Below are 19,000 nucleotides of genomic sequence, written 5' to 3' on the forward strand. Positions count from 1 at the left end.
GATCCCATAATGCACTGCGGCGGAATAGCATGGGTTGACTTCTCTCATAAGGGGTGGAGCACAGGTACCCTTTACAGAGCGTAATCATCCACGATTTCCATTTTTAAATCAGTCGGTATGATCTCATTCGGTACGTCCTGTATTGTATTGTGTTACCACTCACCCCGCTTATCTCGTAATCATGCTGGTCGACTGCTGAACAGCAGGTTGCGAGATCGAATTCCGGCCACGGCGACCGCATATTTGATGGAGGCAACAATGCTTCAGGCTCATTTACTTAGATTTAGGTGCACGTTAAACAACTTCAGATGGTCAAAATATCCGGTGCTCTCCACTGCGGCGTCTCTCATAACCTCATCCTGGTTTTGGGACATTAAACCCCAGATGGTATTATTGTTTTGTGTTGCTTCTTTTTTTAATGAACCCGAACCTTTTGGAATTTACTCTCATGCGTACAGCCAAACATTCTCAAGGTTCAAATGTTAAGGTAAGAGGGAAGTTTGAAGGAAGAGGAGGAGGAATAAACGTTTATTTTCGAAATGTTGTAGCAGCGTAGGTTCCGGATGCTTGAAGAAATGAAAAATAGTTGAACACGCAGTATAGTTCAAGCGGACAAGTTGTTTATTCCCCATTCTCCCTTCCTTTAGTGCAGGGTAGCAAACCGGATACTCCAATTTCTGGTTAAGCTCCCTGCCTTTCCCTCATCTTATTCTCTCCCTTGACAAGTAGTCTTCTTCAAGGTACCAACTTATAATATCAACTTGTTTTGTCACGTGTATACGCGGTCTGAGATGGGCAGATGATGTTTTGAAAAAAGTTTAAACAATTTCTCGGAATTGTGTTTTGAGGCTTTCCGCTCTTCGCTAATCGCAGACCAGTTGACAGTTCTTCGAGTTAGTTCGCAATGGCACGTGTCATCCTTGTGACCAGCCTGGTATATCGATCATATCGGCTGTGGTGTGGATGACAGCCATCACTGCTGGGATTTGTGGTTGCCGCTACCACTGAGAAACCGACTGCAGCACACAGTTCTATAGCTACTGCGTTTGTGTCTTTCCTTTTTATCTGTCTTTTAATAACTAAATATTCCCTTTTCATGCGGGTGCAATTCAGTGTTATTGATGTTATAATGCTATCTGGGACCCAATTTTTTGGGGTCCTTAAAAGTGTAAATGCATGTACCATTAAAAGTTATGAAACACACTTCGAACTTGAAACTTCTCACACGCACTTTTTTGCTCTGCTAACAAGCTCTGCCTCGCTCTGCCCCGAGCAGCTTTCTGGTAGGCGCTTACTTTTTTTTTTTTTTTGCTATCAAACAAACACGCTTGCCGCAGACCTCTCTCTCGCACTGCTCGAAGTTGGCCCTGTGATTGCAGCCGAAATGTCGACAATTACAGCATTAGCGTTGCGGTGAGTTACGCTACAGGATGATCAAAGGTGTTCAGGCACAGCCGACTGAAATCCTTCCCCTAAAGTGCTCTCGCGTGTAAATACGATGCAGTATGTCTCGCGGCCGCAACGATACCGCTGCGAGAATTCGTGACCCCTGCGTAAACGAAGTGCGTGAAAGAGCCTTCTTAAGCCCGACCTTAACGCGGAGCTTGGTTGCTACAAGTGCTTATCACTTGGACACAGAACGCGACAGGTTTATTGTTTTATGAATGCTGAAAAAAATTGGTTTTGAGAATTTTATAGCACGCGGAACCAAAGGAAAAGGTAGATGTTATAAGCACACGCACAAATTGCACCGCCTTCGCAAAATGAATATGGTCCTCAGATTTTCTGGCTGAACCCGGCAGGAAACATAACAGCGTGCTCGTGATTCGCGACCAGCGGTGCCACTGCTATGGAATCTCGTCGCGTTGCGTTATTTATGGTGAATCGTCTAAGCGTACAAAAAAAAACCTATGCTTGATCGCATATAAACATGTAATCAACAGATGCACGTGTAGCTTGATTGCGCCTCCTTTCTTTGTTTTTTACCTCTATCCCAGAGTAGGGTAGCAAACCAGTCCAAGCGTCTTGTCGAACTCCCTACCTCTTCTTCACTTCTTTCTTCCCAACATTAGAGAGTCCAGTGATCTTATGACACTTCACTCTGGAGAAGATCTCGGGCGCGTGGTCTTCAAGTACATTAGCCCAGAGAGCCCCACGAGCCCTTCTACAATGCTTGAGGGCCAAATCACTGAGTGACCGCCAGTGAAACCCTGCACTGTATGTGCGGTGTGTGTGTGTGTGTGTGTGTGTGTGTGTGTGTGTGTGTGTGTGTGTGTGTGTGTGTGTGTGTGTGTGTGTGTGTGTGTGTGTGTGTGTGTGTGTGTGTGTGTGTGTGTACACAATTCGTATCTCCTCCTCGTTCTCTCTCTCTCTTTTGCTCCCTCTTTTCATTTCCCCCGCTTGTAGGGTAGCAAATTTGACTAAGTCTAGTTAACCTTCCCACCTTTCTGATATTCTTTCTATCTCTCTCTTTTTTCTTCTCAACATCTATCTATCTATCTATCTATCTATCTATCTATCTATCTATCTATCTATCTATCTATCTATCTATCTATCTATCTATCTGTCTATCTGTCTGTCTATCTGTCTGTCTGTCTGTCTGTCTGTCTGTCTGTCTGTCTGTCTGTCTGTCTGTCTGTCTGTCTGTCTGTCTGTCTGTCTGTCTGTCTGTCTGTCTGTCTGTCTGTCTGTCTGCTGTCTGTCTTTACATGTAAAACAGTTATGCGCTGTTGTAACTGCAAGCAAAGAAGACTGATCTAACAATTTCCCCGTGGTCCTGCTTTAACGTTGCTTTACGTTGCTTTAACCCCTTCAGAACGACTCGTCCAGTGTTCCGCTTACCCTGCTATAGAGGACGTTTGTACGACGAGGGTTGGCGTAGTTTTTCTGTTTTACTGGACGAGTGTATGCAGATGCAAGATGATATCGACAAACGTCTCCACTCGTCACGGTGCGCTGGCTTGGTTGAGATGGCAAGCTCGGCGTTCCTGATTCGCCGTAGCCTTCGGTGCACCGCCGAACGGGCTGCACGCGTTTCGAGTTTCTCTATCGAATGACTCTTGTATTGCTCCCCGGCAAATGTAATTCAGCCCATCTTGGCAAACATCAGGGAGACGTCTTGTCGAGCTTCCAACGACGAAACACGCAGTGCTGAAACGATACCCTTATTTCGCGGCGTTGCACATTGTAGCATCCAATCCAGCTTCGAGTATTTTAGTTTACTTTTGCAAATGTGAACTCTCACAAATATAGGTTTCTGTCTCCTTTATTTTTTAAAGAAAAAAAAAGAGGGGTGGTGGCAAAGTTTAGGAGAGGGAGAGTGTGCTGGTGGGAGAATAAAAACAATACGCTTGATGGAGATTGACATTCCGTATGAATCTTAGATCGGGTGACGCGTCCCTCTTTCTGAATACTGTTGCAGCTCGCATTGCGGTACGCCTGTGTAATCTGTATACGCGATCTCTTCCCGTTTACATGAAGTGGCGAACTTTTCATGACTTCCTTGGGTTTCCTTCTTGGCTTCATTTTTTTTTTCTTTTGTCCTGCCCCCCCCCCCCCCCTTTTTTTTTTTTTTGAAGCTCTCAAAGCGTAATTCGATTCATATCGCAAAACGTGGTTCTTTAAGTCGTTTTTCGAAAACTTCGGTAATAGGGCAGTTACGTCTTGATCTTATTTTTTTTAAGTGCGCGACCAAAGTGCACATCTTCCGAGCGAATTTCCACTGTCCGCCCGTCATCCGAAAATTTGCATTTGATCCGCTTAGTCAATGCATGTGGCGTTTTGCTCTTCATTTTTTTCCCCCCGGGGCAACACACAAGAATAGCATTATCTTCCTTGCGAGGATATATAGACGGCAGCTAGCTGCTGTGTTAGCTCGCCTTGACGACAGACCCTTGTCAGAACAGTCAGTGCTTGAAAGGCGAAATAATGTGCCTTCGCACAGCAAATTAGTCAAGGCCTTATTGAACTTTTTGCGTGGTAGTGGCCAATTGAATGGACTATAGCACCCAGTTCACTTTCTTTTTTTTCTTTTTCGCGTGTATTTCACTTCTCGCTTTCTTTCCCATCTTTATTCAACACTCTCTCTTCCCTTAGTGCAGGGTAGCAAACCGGATGCTTCAATTTCTGGTTAACCTCCCTGCCTTTCCCTCATTTTATTCCCAATCTCTCTCTCTCTCTCTCTCTCTCTCTCTCTCTAAAATCTTGAAAAATTAAAGACAGAGAAATCGTACCTGATACTATCGATACCATACGCGTTAAGTGTCGCCTCGTGTGCAAGCTCATTGTGTGTCGTTTAAAGTGCACTTTGCCATTTTCATTGTTATTCTGGGAATATACGACGTCCGTATAACTTCATTTTATACAAACTATATAGTGTTAGGTGGCTTTACTATATTTTGTGTTGTTTGTCGCACCACTATACGTGAATAGACTGACACGAACACTCCCTAGCTGCTCTTTTATGTATTTTTTTAAGTTGCTGCACTTCTCGCGCGCCCTGTTATCCGTGAAAAGAAGTAGCCGGCGCTACACAAAAAACTAACATCTCTCAAACACGCTATGATATAAAATAAAGGCAACTTTTCACTAGTGGCACCAAGCCTGACGAAAGTATGGAGCTGACCTGCGTCCCTTGTTTCTCTTTACTTATATCTTCTCTCTCTACCTTCATCTTTTCTCCTTTTCTCTGACTTTTTCTTTCTTTTTTATCGCTTCTCTTTTTTCATATATGTCTCTCTATATCTTTTTTTTGTATGTATTTCTATCTTTTCCTGTCTTTCTTCTGTTTCTTCGAGTTTCTTTATTTCTTTCTTTCGCTTTCCATCTCTTCCTTTCCTATTTTCTATATTTACCTCCGTACTCGTTCGCTCGCCCACCATATTTATTGCATTTAACACTGGACAAATCGGGGCGCATGTTTGGAGTGATACCGAAGTTGAAGAAGAGGACGAAAAGGGAGAAGCGAACGAGAGCGGGTGCCGCTTCGTGATTACAGTTGGAATGAATTTATCCATGGCCGTGATTCTGTTCTTTGGAGCCTCTATTTCTGCGTTTGCCAGTAGGAACGTTTGCGAGGCAGTGCAGAATTATCTGAATGAAACGAAAAGACTAACAGACTAATATTATTCTTCTGTGTCGACATACGTATAACTTCTCCTTTTTTATTTTTTAATTATGTTTTGATCTAGGTTAATATCTCTTACTAATACAAACTTTTTATAGTAAGTACAGATCAGTGATCATCAAAATTTTATTCTAAAATTTGGAACGTTTTCAATTTGTAAGTTCCTTTACTCTAAAATCGATTAATACTTTTTAAGACCACTCAATTATTGAGTGATTCCCCACAGTGGGTATGAGCCACAAGTTAAGGGCAACAAGAACCAGAAAGGGTTTCCCGTTCGCTCAGTTCGAACTAAAGGTCGGATGAACGCAGCGAAGCTGTTTAAAACACGCGCCCGCTTGCGCGTTCACTCTTATTTTGGTTAAGCTTCACCATAAACAACGGCGCCCGACTTACGAAAGCACTTCTTCAGAGACCGCACCAATGTATCTCCGGCAGATTGCGACAGTGATCGCAAGTATCGCGCCATCATTAATCTCTTTAATTAACGCACTACTCGCGAAAGCGGCGGCGTACACGAAGTCTCGCAGTAGTGTCTCATTAACCGTCTTGACAGAGAGGACGTTTCGAAATGCTTAACCAGTAGCCCGCATTTGCACATGAACGCGCCGCCTCTCTACGGAGCAATTAAGGATGCAGCATGCGTTGCGAAGTACCCGGGAATGTGTTCCGCTTGGTATTCGTACATTTCGTCTCCGTGACCGCAAGCTTTTTCTACTAACGTGACTGCCCACCTGCAGTTGAACCTTTTTAAACGTGCTCAGTGGCCCGAACGTTTACCGTCCCTTTATGAAAGACTACTCTCCAGCAAAATTAGCTTTCATGATTTTTTTTTACATTTTTAGTGATTTGATGCAAAAGGAGTTCTTGGCGCGCAAGCAAGGCGCCGACTTCTCTTTAGCTGTTGAGTTGTTGGATCCTACAACACAATAGGCATACCAACAGTATAGTACACGGAATTCAAACGCACGAATATGCACGTATATGTAAAATAGATACACGTACATGAAAAGTAACGTATATATATGAAATTACGAAATATACGTATATATGACAGATACGTATACTGAAAGTAAACACACTTATATATGACCAAACAGATACACACGCACGCCCATGCACACACGCACACCAAACATCAACGTAAGGAAAAGAAAATGTCTGATGGGCAATTAATATTGTCTCTGATAATGTCTGGGGTCATCATTCAATCGAATCCGCATATACGGGGAACATAGCAGTTAACAGGTCAAATCATTACGCACAAGGATACGCGCATGCATGTGGGCAACATAACTGTCAGCACATCAATCTTTCAGTCTTTTTTGTTTATTCTGTTATTCTTCTCGCTGTCTCACTTCGGTTTCACGTACGTGTGCCCCCTCTCCGAATGAACGTCCACTGTACGCTCTGAAATGCGCACTCGGTCATATTGTGTTGATTTATTTTTCTTCATGCCGCAATGCTCATTCGCTCTAGCTAGCACCCACAAATGACCCTTTGCAATGCATTTTGGGTGCTATAGAAATGCTTCTGGCGTGCCGCTTCAATAGTTCTGAATGTTAACACTGACATTTCCTGCAGTGCGCTTCGCCCGCACTTAGGCTGTACCGAACATAATGGGCGGCTACTGTCCGCTCGTTGTGAGTGTTCAAATGATCTCGAGTTGTAAAGACAGTAAGCGAGAAGGCTGATTTAACACGAGTACAGTAGTGTATATGCGGCGACCTCGCACTTATCGACAAACATAAAATAATGAATAGAAGGCTTTTAAACTAAATTGATTTCATTGCGTCAGTGTACATATGTACATTACCTCGGTACGCATAATTTTGAATAACATGTCCAATATCAGCGGCACAACCAAACGTACAGTTGCGAGGAGTAACACAGAGAACTAGTAAGCGATTGAATTGCGTGTAAAGTATGTTTCATTGGCAAGCATTTAGCGTGTGACACGAACCTGCCCGTTTGACTGACCGCTAATTAGTCTGGGGCTGGTTTGTAAAGAGACACCACTCTAACTAAAGAAAGAACACCTTAAATAAAGAAGCCTTTGTACGATGTATCTGGAGTGGGACACGTGACCTATCTGTCTGTCTGTCAATCTATCTATCTATCTATCTATCTATCTGTCTATCTATCTATCTATCTATCTATCTATCTATCTATCTATCTATCTATCTATCTATCTATCTATCTATCTATCTATCTATCTATCTATCTAATCTATCTATCTATTCAAACTTATCTTCTTGCAGCCGTTCTATGTGCATAATGGTTAAAACATATAGCCTCACAAAGCGATCATGAAATACTATCATAGCTGTCTCGACGCCAACGTCAAGTCTTAGTTGCACGACACCACGTACCGGATGTGCGCGCCTTTTTAATTAAGAGTGACACGCGTGCTTTTAGGCATATTCTCTTCGAACAAGAACTTTCGCCGTAGAACCTCACACAAGAATCTTCCTCGCTGCCGCTTTCTTTTTCTTCTAAGATTCAAGGAAGGCGGCCGTGTCACGGTTTCCGCTGAAGAGATGAGAAAGAAGGCCGGCCACTAAATGGATGAATGAGTCGACGAGAAAATTTGCCTCGCCCATTAGTGCCTTATATTCTCGGCACGGCAGCTGGGAACAGCTTCACCCCTCGTCAGTCATGTCGCTCGTAAGACATGGCAGGGTTTTGACTTTTCATTCCTTTTCTTTTTTCTTCTGCTGCCACGAATGCTGAGCCGTGTGTGCCGTGGTGACTTTGATTAACGCGCATTGCTTGTAGCTTAAAGCTTTTTTTTTTGCTGCTAGAGAGAGTAAGAATAAGAGTTCGGACAATGTTTGCACCATCTGGTTAGTGTGTGATAGAAAAAACGATAGAGAAAAACAAAGGTTAAAAGGTGAAAGACTGCATGAAACAATGCGAAGAGTAAAAATATTACTTCACGTAACTTTTCATCTTTGATGGCAGCTATCAAATCCTGTCTTATAGTTGACAAATCTTTTTTTTATAACAGTGCGTTCGATGCTTCTGTACTGTTGAATACATCAATCATCGTCGGATAATTTGCTATGCCGGCAAACGCAGGTGGTCCGTTCTGTTTAAAGTTGTCGTGAGTTGCCATCCATACATGGCGTAGCCATGGCATCCGCAAGTGAGATGCGTAATTTGTATCTTTCAAGCTGTAGCTGTAGAATACATGGCGGCACTCGATTCAACTGCTAAGTGAGTAAGTACACGCTAATGACGTCGTGGACAGTCGTGAGAGATGTACGAGAAAGAGGAAGAGAAGGAAGAGAAAGACTGAAGGACAGGAAAGTTAGGCAGTCCTCGGGCTGGCTGGGTATACCCTGTGATGTGGACCAGAGTAAGGGGATGAAGAAATAGATGAGATTTTACGACAGAAAAAAAATAAAAGAAGGGAAAATGCAAACCGGTACACTACACTGCTGCAAGAGTGTATCAAAGATGAGTGTTTCTCAAGAAATGCTACAACATTCTCAAGGCCCTTGTATTGAGAATGGTCTCGGTCAGCGTCCTAGGGCTTTTTCTTCCTACACTGGGTGATTTCCAAGTCCATCTACTGCTTATAGAAGTTCTCTTCTTGGGACACTGAAGCGAGGAAACTCAAAGGGAAGATAGGGGATTGTCTACTCGTGGCTACAGTGATCACAAGTCGGGCTGCTAGCCATTCCGATCATAAATGAGTAAGCATTGCCGAAGGCCACCCCAAGTCACAGCCGGTATACAGGAGCGCCTCCTCAGCTCTAATTATTCTCAATTAAATACGAGTTGCCAAGGGAGAACTTATTCGGCTTGCAATACGCCTACACATCAAGTTACATCGTTCATAAAATTCACTCATGCGTCTTCGGAGCGTGAGGTGACATGTTCGGTTGGTGGTACGGCTGATGACACTATGTTGTGTGTGTAGGGGGAGTGGGGGGGGGGGGGGTCATTAGGTGAAAGACGCGTTCTTTTCAATGCACCACTGAGCAGTCATATATAGATAAGACATACAATTACATTGCCTGTGATAACCCCAGAGCATTCGCCAACTTTAAAATCAATCATGGGCAATTTTTAGTGCTTTAGCAGCTGCATGTTAATGTTTTGCCATATGAGCGTATCTTGTAAAAGTGAGGAGAGCGCAATGATGGGAATAAAAAGACCATACAGAGCCAAGTATAAAGAAAAGAATGAAGAAAGAAATAGAGCATATATTTAAGAGAGAAACTGATAGCCCAGTTCTAAAGCATGCACAGTTACACCTTCATTATTGAAGACACTGCACATATAGCGTGTTGGTGTCGCAATATATATCAGTTGTAAACAGCGCTCTGTGTGTGATCTTCTTGTTCCCGTCTTGGTGCAATTACCGAATTCATAATGTCGCCGCAGCAACTAGCTCAGACCGACCCTCTGATGGGTTTATAATTAGGATGTTCGATAAGCTTTTCGCAATAAAACAGCGCGCGCGCACGAACACAAATGATAAAGGAAATAATAGTCAAATCTTTTATTTATATGCGAGCGCTGTGCCAGCAATTGATGACACAGCGTTCCTGTCGTCTGTTATTTCCTTCTTCTTTTGTGTTCGTGTTCTGTTTCATGACGACGATCTACAAGCTCGCCCAAATCGCTATACTGTTCTCGTCAATCCCTAGTCCTATACTTTCTTCATAATTGTTCCTTGATGTTTTGTGACAATTATCTCGATGAAAATATCGAACACCTGCTGTGCCTTTGTCCTCGTTTTGCCTCAGATAGACAAGTACTTGCCAACGCAATGCAGTGACTGGATAATCGGCCTTTTTCTGTGCAGGTGCTATTACAGCAACGTCCAAATGCCTCGACAGCCCACAAGGCAGTGAAAGCCCTGCTGTGTTTCCTGAGAAAGACAGGCTTGTGTGAACGCCTCTGACATGTGGTAGAGTTCTACACGCTGCAGTGAAATTACTGTCAGTCTCTCCCCCACCCTTTTTTTTTCATTTCCCTCTCTTCCCTCGTTCTCGTCTTTCTTGTCTCCTTCCCTAATCCCCCAGTGTAGGGTAGCCAACCGGATGTCTTTCTGGTTAACCTCCCTGCCTTCTCCCTTCTGTTGCTTCCTCCTCCCCCCCCCCCCCATCTCAACGCAGTGTATTCATCTACGTCACTAGCATTATATTTCCAAGTACCGACTAAGTACGGAAAGCAGTACTTCTCCGGCGTCGAAAGCAGATGAATAACTGGGTATGAAAAGTTTGAATATAACTTATTAATACCTCGCACGGTTTATTATAGCCCATTTAGCAGTGAGTTAATTGTAACTTAAAGCGACTGTTTTGACTTTGCCGCAGTGTGTGCGAAGTTGTTTGATTGGACGAACCAGCCGCTAATTCTGAACGCAGAGCACATGAGCTCGTCAAAAAAAAAGAGCGCAGCTTCTTCTCCTCTGTATCAACTTTTAATTAGGTTTCGCGGACGTCGTAATTGAAATTGAGTCAAGAATGCCTGAAATGCGAACGCACCGAAACGTCGAAACGCAGTAAGGAGCGAGCGGAAGGTGAGATCATTTTGGCGTTCATCTTGCAAGATTTCGGATGTGTGTCTAGAAAACTGCGAAGACCTTCCGCCTATACTTAAACTTCGTTACCGTCTTCAATTTAAACCTCTTTATTTCTTTACTCATCGTTTCACGCTACACCGAGAGCAATGCCCCTTTATACAGTGACTTTCTAGGAGAAGTTATACGAACCTAATGTGGATGGCCCTTGTTCTGCAAACAGCTCTCATTTTCTGGGAAGCTTTCTTCGTTACGCTGCGAGGCAATTAGTGGCGGTCGGTGTACAGAACAGCGAAACTGGAAACAAGTGCTCTGATTCAAGTGCTTCAGAACATTCATATATTGAGTTTAAGTACAACGCATGTTTTGACGTCCCAAAACCGACTAACATTGTGGGATTTTTAACTTACACTACAAAACTGTAGTCATCGTTAGCGCGAATATAATAGGCTAGTACGGCTTCCTGAACACTTAGTTCTTGTTTGCCTTCTATATGTGCTATATACGACAGTTCGTACAGGCTAAACGAGCAGGATCGAATGTCTCAACAGGCTGGTCGACGTTCCAATAGGAGAGCCTTTGTCGTAGTTTGAAGATAAAAAGCATTCGACATGAAACATATCTAGTTGAGGCTGATATATTGAGAGTTTATTCAATGTGCAGAAAAAAAATATACGCCTACCTACTAAAAAAAAAAGTGCCGCCACATCCACGAAGTGAATGATGATGAGTGGGCGAAGCTCCGGAGGTAAACCTGGTAAACCATGAATCCTCCGTACATTTTGCCCACTCGATTTTATTGCAACGCTCCCCCTAGCGTACGTCGCCGCACTATATCGAACGATGACACGCGCCATATGTGGCATCATTCCTATTTTATAACACCTCGCATCTTTCATAATCAACTACACGTACCGCCGTCTAGTTTACAACATCTTGCATCTTTTGGATGGACGGACGGACGGACGGACGGACGGATGGATGGATGGATGGATGGATGGATGGATGGATGGATGGATGGATGGATGGATGGATGGATGGATGGATAGATGGATGGACGGACGGATGGATATGGCCCCTTTAGATCGGGCGGTGGCTAGCGTAATACTTAATGCCGTCAGCTACAAGTACTGCCATCTAGTGAACACTGCAAGAACTGAACGAGAGGTGGCTACATACAGGGGACGCACAGCCCACGCCTTAAGGAGCTTCGCTCCTAAAACTTATGGACCATCTCCTCGAAGGAACCCTGATGGGTGGCGAAGCAGCAGTAGTGCGCAAGGAGTTGACACGGTTGAAACGAAGATGGGTGCTGGAATAACGGTTTGACACAAAACTCAGTGTAGCGTTTACTCGGGTAAACGTTTGTTTGAAACGCAAAGACACGGGAAGGGGGTCGGGTTTCGCGTAATTTTCATCAAAGCGTTTGGCAACATTTAAGTAGTCGTTGTTTCTTCAGAGTTGAGACGTGGTCGCTAAACCGGAGTAAGCGCGCGTTTCGCCTTGACTACCACGGCCTTGTAATCGGTGAAGTGCACGGTGAGAGGTTCCTGCAGACACGCGACGTCGAAGAGGCAGCTGCGGGCACTGCGGCAACCGTGCTGCGAATGAGAGGGATACAGTGACGTCAGTGTGCACCTGTGAGGGAAGCGTGCGAGGGGAGAGTGACGTCAACGCGCATCTGTGGCGTCACCTACTTTCCACCACTCCAGCACCTGCGGTGAGGCAAACGCATTGCGGCGCGTTCGTACGGACGCACGCACGTACGGCGTTACACACGTGAGTCAAAGAGCTGCTTCGCATGTAACGTACAGATGAAGATGTTTCACACATTCCACGCCCCCAAATCTATTTCTTTAGAGCCACACGTGACGTTTGCAAGGTATACTTCACATTTATTTTAATGTCTACATACCCAAGAGAGAGAGCGCTAGTTCTCTCAGGTTTTTCCAACAGGCCGATAGCAACGGGCTTGACCCTCGAAGAGAAGCGCAACTTTTACGCGAAACCCTTTCCTTTTGGCATAAGCTGGGCAGAGTGAGCAAATAATTTAGTGCCGTGCCGCAAGCACCTCTGACCAAAGACACGAACAAACCAGCTCTACAGTTCATGAAAAGTGTAGTTACAAGAATGTAATCAGCATAACTGAAACGCAAGTTGAGGCTGTCAACCAGTCGCGCCTTGCTTGCGAACTCGACGCGGCAAATGACCGCTCTAATAATGTGTTTAACTGCCCAATTTTTGTTAATAACTGAATTTCTTTGCTTAGCTGAACTTATTTGGCTGATGAAACACTGAATACCTTGAAGCTTGACCTAGGCATCACTCTCTGTAACAATGACGCGTCAAAGGCAACGTATTGCGGCTACTCTCGCCTCACTCGCCAAATAAAAACTACAATCGTAAGCGCCCATATAGTGCCACCTCTGACTAGGTGGCAGATATTAGCCAATAATTGAATTTCAGCAGCGATGCCTGCGAATTCAACGGCGTATGAGCCAACCATACAGCTTTTTAAATATGCACTAGAGGGAAATCTGGCGCTAGTATCTATGGGAGCTGGCTGCAATGCATGGTGCTTCAATGAGCATGGGAATTATGGATAATACACGCATTTGCTTTGTCTTCGTGCTTTACGGTTCTTTTGGCTTCGCGTGACTTAAAGCTGCTTTGTCACGAAACAATAGTCATCAAATTTTCAGCGCTTGTGCATCACCACCTTAATCCTTCAGGCTTACCTATGCAAATCGGGTCACGAAATTCAAAAGGGTTCGTTTTTCGAAACAAAAACGAGACCAGCAATAAACGAAGCCACAAGTGCGATTCGAGGCCCGCAAGTACGGAGACTAGGCAAATCCGTGCGCTACCCACCAGTCCCATGGTAGAGTGTACCCCCTTCTAATTCACTGTACCCATGGTCGCTGAACGATCGCAGCGCCAGAGTCCTCTCTAGTTAATTTTAGGAAACTTTGTGGAGCCGACCATTAATATTCCTCAGCTGCGGGCACGCGTGTGCTTTAGGCGTAAAAAGCGTAGCCGATTGCGAGTATGTCGCAAGTGAGTGCCTCGCTGGACGAACTTTGGACATCTGCAGTTGACGCGACCCCAACGAGAAGGGGTGAACTTAACGACGAAGACGAAGTGCTTGGAGTCGTTACAGCAAACACAAGTGCAACAATTGCAACAGGCGTCTTCTCTTCCACCCCCGTTTTCGACGCCATCGTGCCGCCTAGATCGACGAACACTTTCGTAATTCCTCTGTTCTTGAAAGCGTTCAGCCGAGTACGTAAATACACAGAAAAAAAAGAGGAAATCTCAATACCACACCAAAACTACGATGGTGGAAGCGGCATCGGATGATCAATACCCTACGCTGTCAAGTTGCTTCATACTGGTAAGAGACATGCCACCGCCGGCTATGGCAACTTCGAAACAAGCAGGTACGCGAGCGACACGCGATCTGACGGCGGTGCTGCAGCGTCTTCTTCGTCAATTCAGTTTCGCATTCGCATTACTCACCGGGATGCTACACACTGGCGTATGCATCCACACGGGAAAGCTACAATTGCCGTGTTTCCCCCCATCGTTGTTAACAAACAGGCGAGAACATTCATCTCCCCGCAAAAGTACTCGCGCAAGTTTTGCGAGACGCATCCCTGGGAGACAGAACGGGGCGCGACGGTGAGTCTTGTTTACGCCAATGGGGCGCCTCGTAGTTGTTCAAACGCGCACGCATGCGCGAAAAAAAAATGCACGCGAGTGCTAGCGAGCGGAGATAAATTAATCTCCTCGAAAGAGGAGGAGCCTCGAAATCGCGTCGCGCCATATATATCGAGATCGACGACGGTGACTTGGAGCGCACGGGAGAAAAACCGGCTGCCTTGCGCTGTACATATACGTGCGCGGGTTATATCTTGCGCTCCCCGGTGCGAAGCACCAAATAGCGACAGCAAAAGCGGCGGCGGCAAGGAGCTGTCTTCACAGCGGCTGAGAAGCTGGTGGAAAGCACGACAAAGCCTGAAGGAGCGTTCTCGTCGCTGCTCGAGGCGAGCGTGTAGTTTTGTCATTATTAATGCGTCGTCGAGCCAAGATGAAGCCAATGTAATCTCGAGATGAGAAGAGGTTTCATCTCCGCGCACCAGTTTCGCTCGTTTCTTTCATTATTGCAGTCCGCTGCACGCTTTGTCCCGGTTGACTCAGTCCCGGTGTCTCTGTTTATTTGTTTTCTTTCTTTCTTTCTTCGACGCAGCTTACCTTTCCCTCTTTTGTGGCGAGGACCGAGCCTCGTGGCGAGATGTCTCGCGTGGCCTCGTGTGGTCGCTTTCATCTCTCGCGGAGACTCCATCTAGCTTCATAAAGCACGCCAGGGGCAGCAGCAGCGAGAGTAAGCTCAGGTATCCAATTTCAATTTCACCAAAACCACTATTTTTTTTCACTTTCTTTCGATTTTCTCATCTTCTCTGCTACCTACGGTCACCGTTCGCAATGCTGTCGCCATGCACCAAGTTTCTACGTCGGGAATTTCACAAATGCGAACGGTTTGAGAGAAAAGATAACATGAGATTTCCTCACACGCACGCACGCACGCGCACACAAACACACACACGCACACACACACACACACACACACACACACACACACACACTAACAAAGCTATTTTCGAAATAAGTTATCGTGACGCAATTCGTCTCCATGATCTCGCGGTTTTCTTTTGAGTGCTACCCAGCCGAATCAAAAGAAAATTCGATAATTTCACCAAGCGAATTGTTGCATGGTGTACAGCGACGCGAAAAAGAGAGCGGACGGACAGTGAGAGCATACAAAGCGAACTAAGTCTCGTATGGAGTACAAGCTTTAGTTTCGACATTCGTAAGTGTGGACGTTTGCGTCTTCGAAGAAGGTGGCGTGGAATATAGAATAGAAAGCTTAGTTAAACAGCAAGGATTATGAAATAACGCTTTAAAACGTAACTTTACTTTTGGAGCTGTATGTAACACGAATGAGGTTTTTCAAGGTCAGCTGCAAACTCTCGTTTTCTTGGTCTTTCATCTGACAAGAGGATTATTTTTTTTTTTTTTGCAAATGTTGACTGATAAAGCTGTCCTTTAAAGCGGACGCAACGAGTATGTAGAAAAGTGTTGTACTACCTAGTGGGATCTTGTTTTAAAATGAGGCTACCGTCAAGCTTTTTTTCCATATTCTGACTTGACTTGTTGACTAAATTTTCGGGATCCAGTAGTAAAGACGACTATGTTCGCACATTTCTTTACTACCAGCATCTGGCGATTACTTCCTGTGATTTTCTTTCTCTCTCTCTCTCTCTCTCTCACTTTTTTTGCGAGAAGTTCATGAGCTAATGAAAATCACCGAAGGTTACTTAGCTTGCGAGCTTACAAAAACGTGTGAAAGAATGCCATACACAGACGTAAAGCCTTCGCACATGACACCACAAATGTTAATGATCAGCAAAGCATGATAATTCCCTGATCTAGGCTGATAGAGCAGTTCAATAAGCGAACTGTATTTGATCGACGATTTCCAATAAGTGTTCTGGCTGATAAACGCTGATAAATTTCCTTTCGCATACGAGTGTTTACTCGACTGTAACGTGCAACTCCACATAATACGAGCTTTGTGCATGGTAGATACAGAAAATACCTAATGACCAATAAGGAGAAGTGTGATAGACGACTGTTATACCGCTATCGATGACGGCGACTTATTGTCCCGTGCTGTTACAGACCACGACATCTCATTACACAACATGTACGCAAAAACAAAACGTCACAATCAATTTAATGCAGCGGCGTCATTTTTCTTGACTGCCGAGTAAAAAATCTAAATAAAACAAAGCTCTCGTTTCTGATTGGTTCAATTCACAGGCGGCAAACTTCAATTCAAATAGATTAAAAAAGCTAGTGCGGCTTTACGAAAAGGGTAAAGGCATTAAAGCAATTATAGATAAAAATGTACTTACGCTAACCAAACTTATTTTTCTTCACAGCAAAATGCTCCTTACTTAATAGATAATCCTCCTACATATGACAATGGCTTCGATTGTGAATGGCACTTTATTAATCCTCATGAATCAGTCCTGCTTAATTTACAAAGAAGCGTGACACGCTTCACTTTGAGCAATCCTAGCCTGAAATCTATTACTATGGCATTTTAATACTATTGTTATTCACTTTTAAGACGAGTGCTGTTTCATTCGCGAGCAAGTCCTTTCACCCAGATGGTACAACATTCATATTCATAAAAGATGGCATACGAAGCAGATTACATACATAACGACCACTTCCAATCAAGGGTACAGAATCGCACCAACACAGTTCAGCATTCATGTTCATAAATGTAAATACAGGGAACAGATTTGGATTATGATGAAGTTTTTTAAGAATGGTTATGGCGAACAAGTTTTGTCAAATCTAGAGCTTCAAGCTTGGGTTATCAGGGCAACTTTACATCCCTCCTTCAGAAAAATATGAAAGATATCAGAAGAAAATACAGTCTGTTTTATTTTTAGGCATTGCAAGCAGTCGTTATCTCTGTTTATTCCGCGTTATATGAACGCAGAAGATTGATTGATTGATTGATTGGTTGGTTGATTGATTGATTGATTGATTGATTGATTGATTGATTGATTGATTGATTGATTGATTGATTGATATGTGGGGTTTAACGTCCCAAAACCACCATATGATTATGAGAGACGCCGTAGTGGAGGACTCCGGAAATTTTGACCACCTGGGGTTCTTTACCGTTTACCGTGCACCCAAATCTGAGCACAAGGGCCTGCAACATTTCCACCTCCATCGGAAATGCAGCCGCCGCAGCCGGAATTCGATCCCGCGGTCTGCGGGTTTAGTAGGTGAATACTTCCGCCACTAGACCACCGCTGCGGGGCTAACGCAGGAGATGCGGCAGCTGTAATTCACGAAAGCACGACGCACGCTACCTAAAGTGAAATGCATAAAAACATTGATAATAAGCGTACACTAAGGAAGCCCCCGTACAGAGAAGCATTTCGCGTGAGTCAAGATCAACGAAGAAGAGCGTATAGAAGCACCACGACGCGACCGACCCGGAGTGACGTCAGGCGTGACGTCAAACATGGCGACGTAGGCATTGGGGGACAAGCCGGATCACAGGAGCGAGAGGCTTCGGCTGTGCGCTGGTGGATGGGATAAGCGGATAAAGAAGACGAAGAACGAGAGCGGCGCTCCGTTCCTTCACAAACACGGGTTAATTAAAAACCATGATTCTGGCCAAGTGAACGAAACTGCTGCGCTTTCCTGGAACAACGGGCGCGGCAGGAACCGGAACTTACCCATTTCCTCCTGCACTTTCCTTTCCGCTTCGCTTGCCAGCATGCAAATACTAGCATGCACTTCCGCGTAGTTTCTCTACACTGAGCTGTCGCGCACGTCGAAATTGCTTTTCTTCCTTTTATATCTTGTATGGCTCAATTACCTGAGGTTCTCCTACCAGCAACTTTCTTTTTTCTCTTTTCTGCTCTTATTATGAGTAATGGTCGCAGTAACACAATTTGCGCTGCTTCTATGTAACTGATTCCGGTTCATACACATCGGGAATGCGAACTGCTCCACGCATTATCCTTGCCTTGACAACGTGGAACTAGAATGCTAAAAAACTGCAGCTACATGTTTTTTTCATCCTTGCCCAATTTTTTCGCTTCAATAGTTAACTTGACTTAGGTGTAGGGGCACGTTAAAGAATTCCAGGTGGTCGAACTTTTCTGAGCCCTCCACTACGGCACCCTTTTTTAAATTCATATGGTGGTTTTAAGACGCTAAACCCCAATAGTAATGAAATGTTTTAATGGCTTGTGGGCTTACCACTCTTAACAACCCCGGAACGTTCGGTTCAAGATTGGGCTCAAGGGTTACAATTCTCGGAACATATTTTGCTCGGCAACTTTCTATGCGCGTTTCATTTTTCTATCGCAGTACTTTCTTGGTTTTGCACCTAGTATTGATTCACTTTTTTTTTAATGGTTTCTTCTTCCACTGCTTTTTTTTTGCCGTGGTGCTGAAGTTTGTTTTCATAAGCAAGGTTCACGTTTCAGCATACAGCCGACTATGGTGCTTCTCAAGATACGCCCATCCGCCGAAGCCTATCAGGAGTGTTTATCTTGTATTCCGATGTGTTTATCATTCGCGCCTTCGTAGACTGTATCTTCCTGGTCAACCCTGCGTGGTTCCAGTTTATTTTTTGGGGGGCAACGTTTTCCTACGAGTACAATTTGCTTATCTTGTGTTACGCTCTAGACCGGTAGCATGACACGTGTTTTCGCAGCTTTAAAAAAAGCAAG

At 44.5% G+C, this 19,000-nt stretch overlaps 1 protein-coding gene and 1 long non-coding RNA gene across 2 annotated transcripts in view; one reads left to right on the forward strand and one right to left on the reverse strand.

Annotated features, from left to right (window-relative positions):
• The window catches only part of LOC142788294 (uncharacterized), a 138,893-nt gene extending 128,898 nt beyond the window's left edge, over positions 1-9,995 (forward strand). The window contains exon 2 of the long non-coding RNA XR_012889326.1: positions 9,945-9,995. This is a non-coding gene — a long non-coding RNA (uncharacterized LOC142788294). The remainder of the gene's footprint in view (positions 1-9,944) is intronic.
• Positions 1-19,000, reverse strand: part of LOC142788282 (ras-specific guanine nucleotide-releasing factor 1-like) — a 354,601-nt gene that overhangs the window by 299,599 nt on the left and 36,002 nt on the right. The gene's annotated exons all lie outside the window — the stretch shown is intronic.

This window comes from Rhipicephalus microplus, unplaced genomic scaffold (assembly GCF_043290135.1).
Source record: "Rhipicephalus microplus isolate Deutch F79 unplaced genomic scaffold, USDA_Rmic scaffold_52, whole genome shotgun sequence".
NCBI lineage: Eukaryota > Metazoa > Arthropoda > Arachnida > Ixodida > Ixodidae > Rhipicephalus > Rhipicephalus microplus.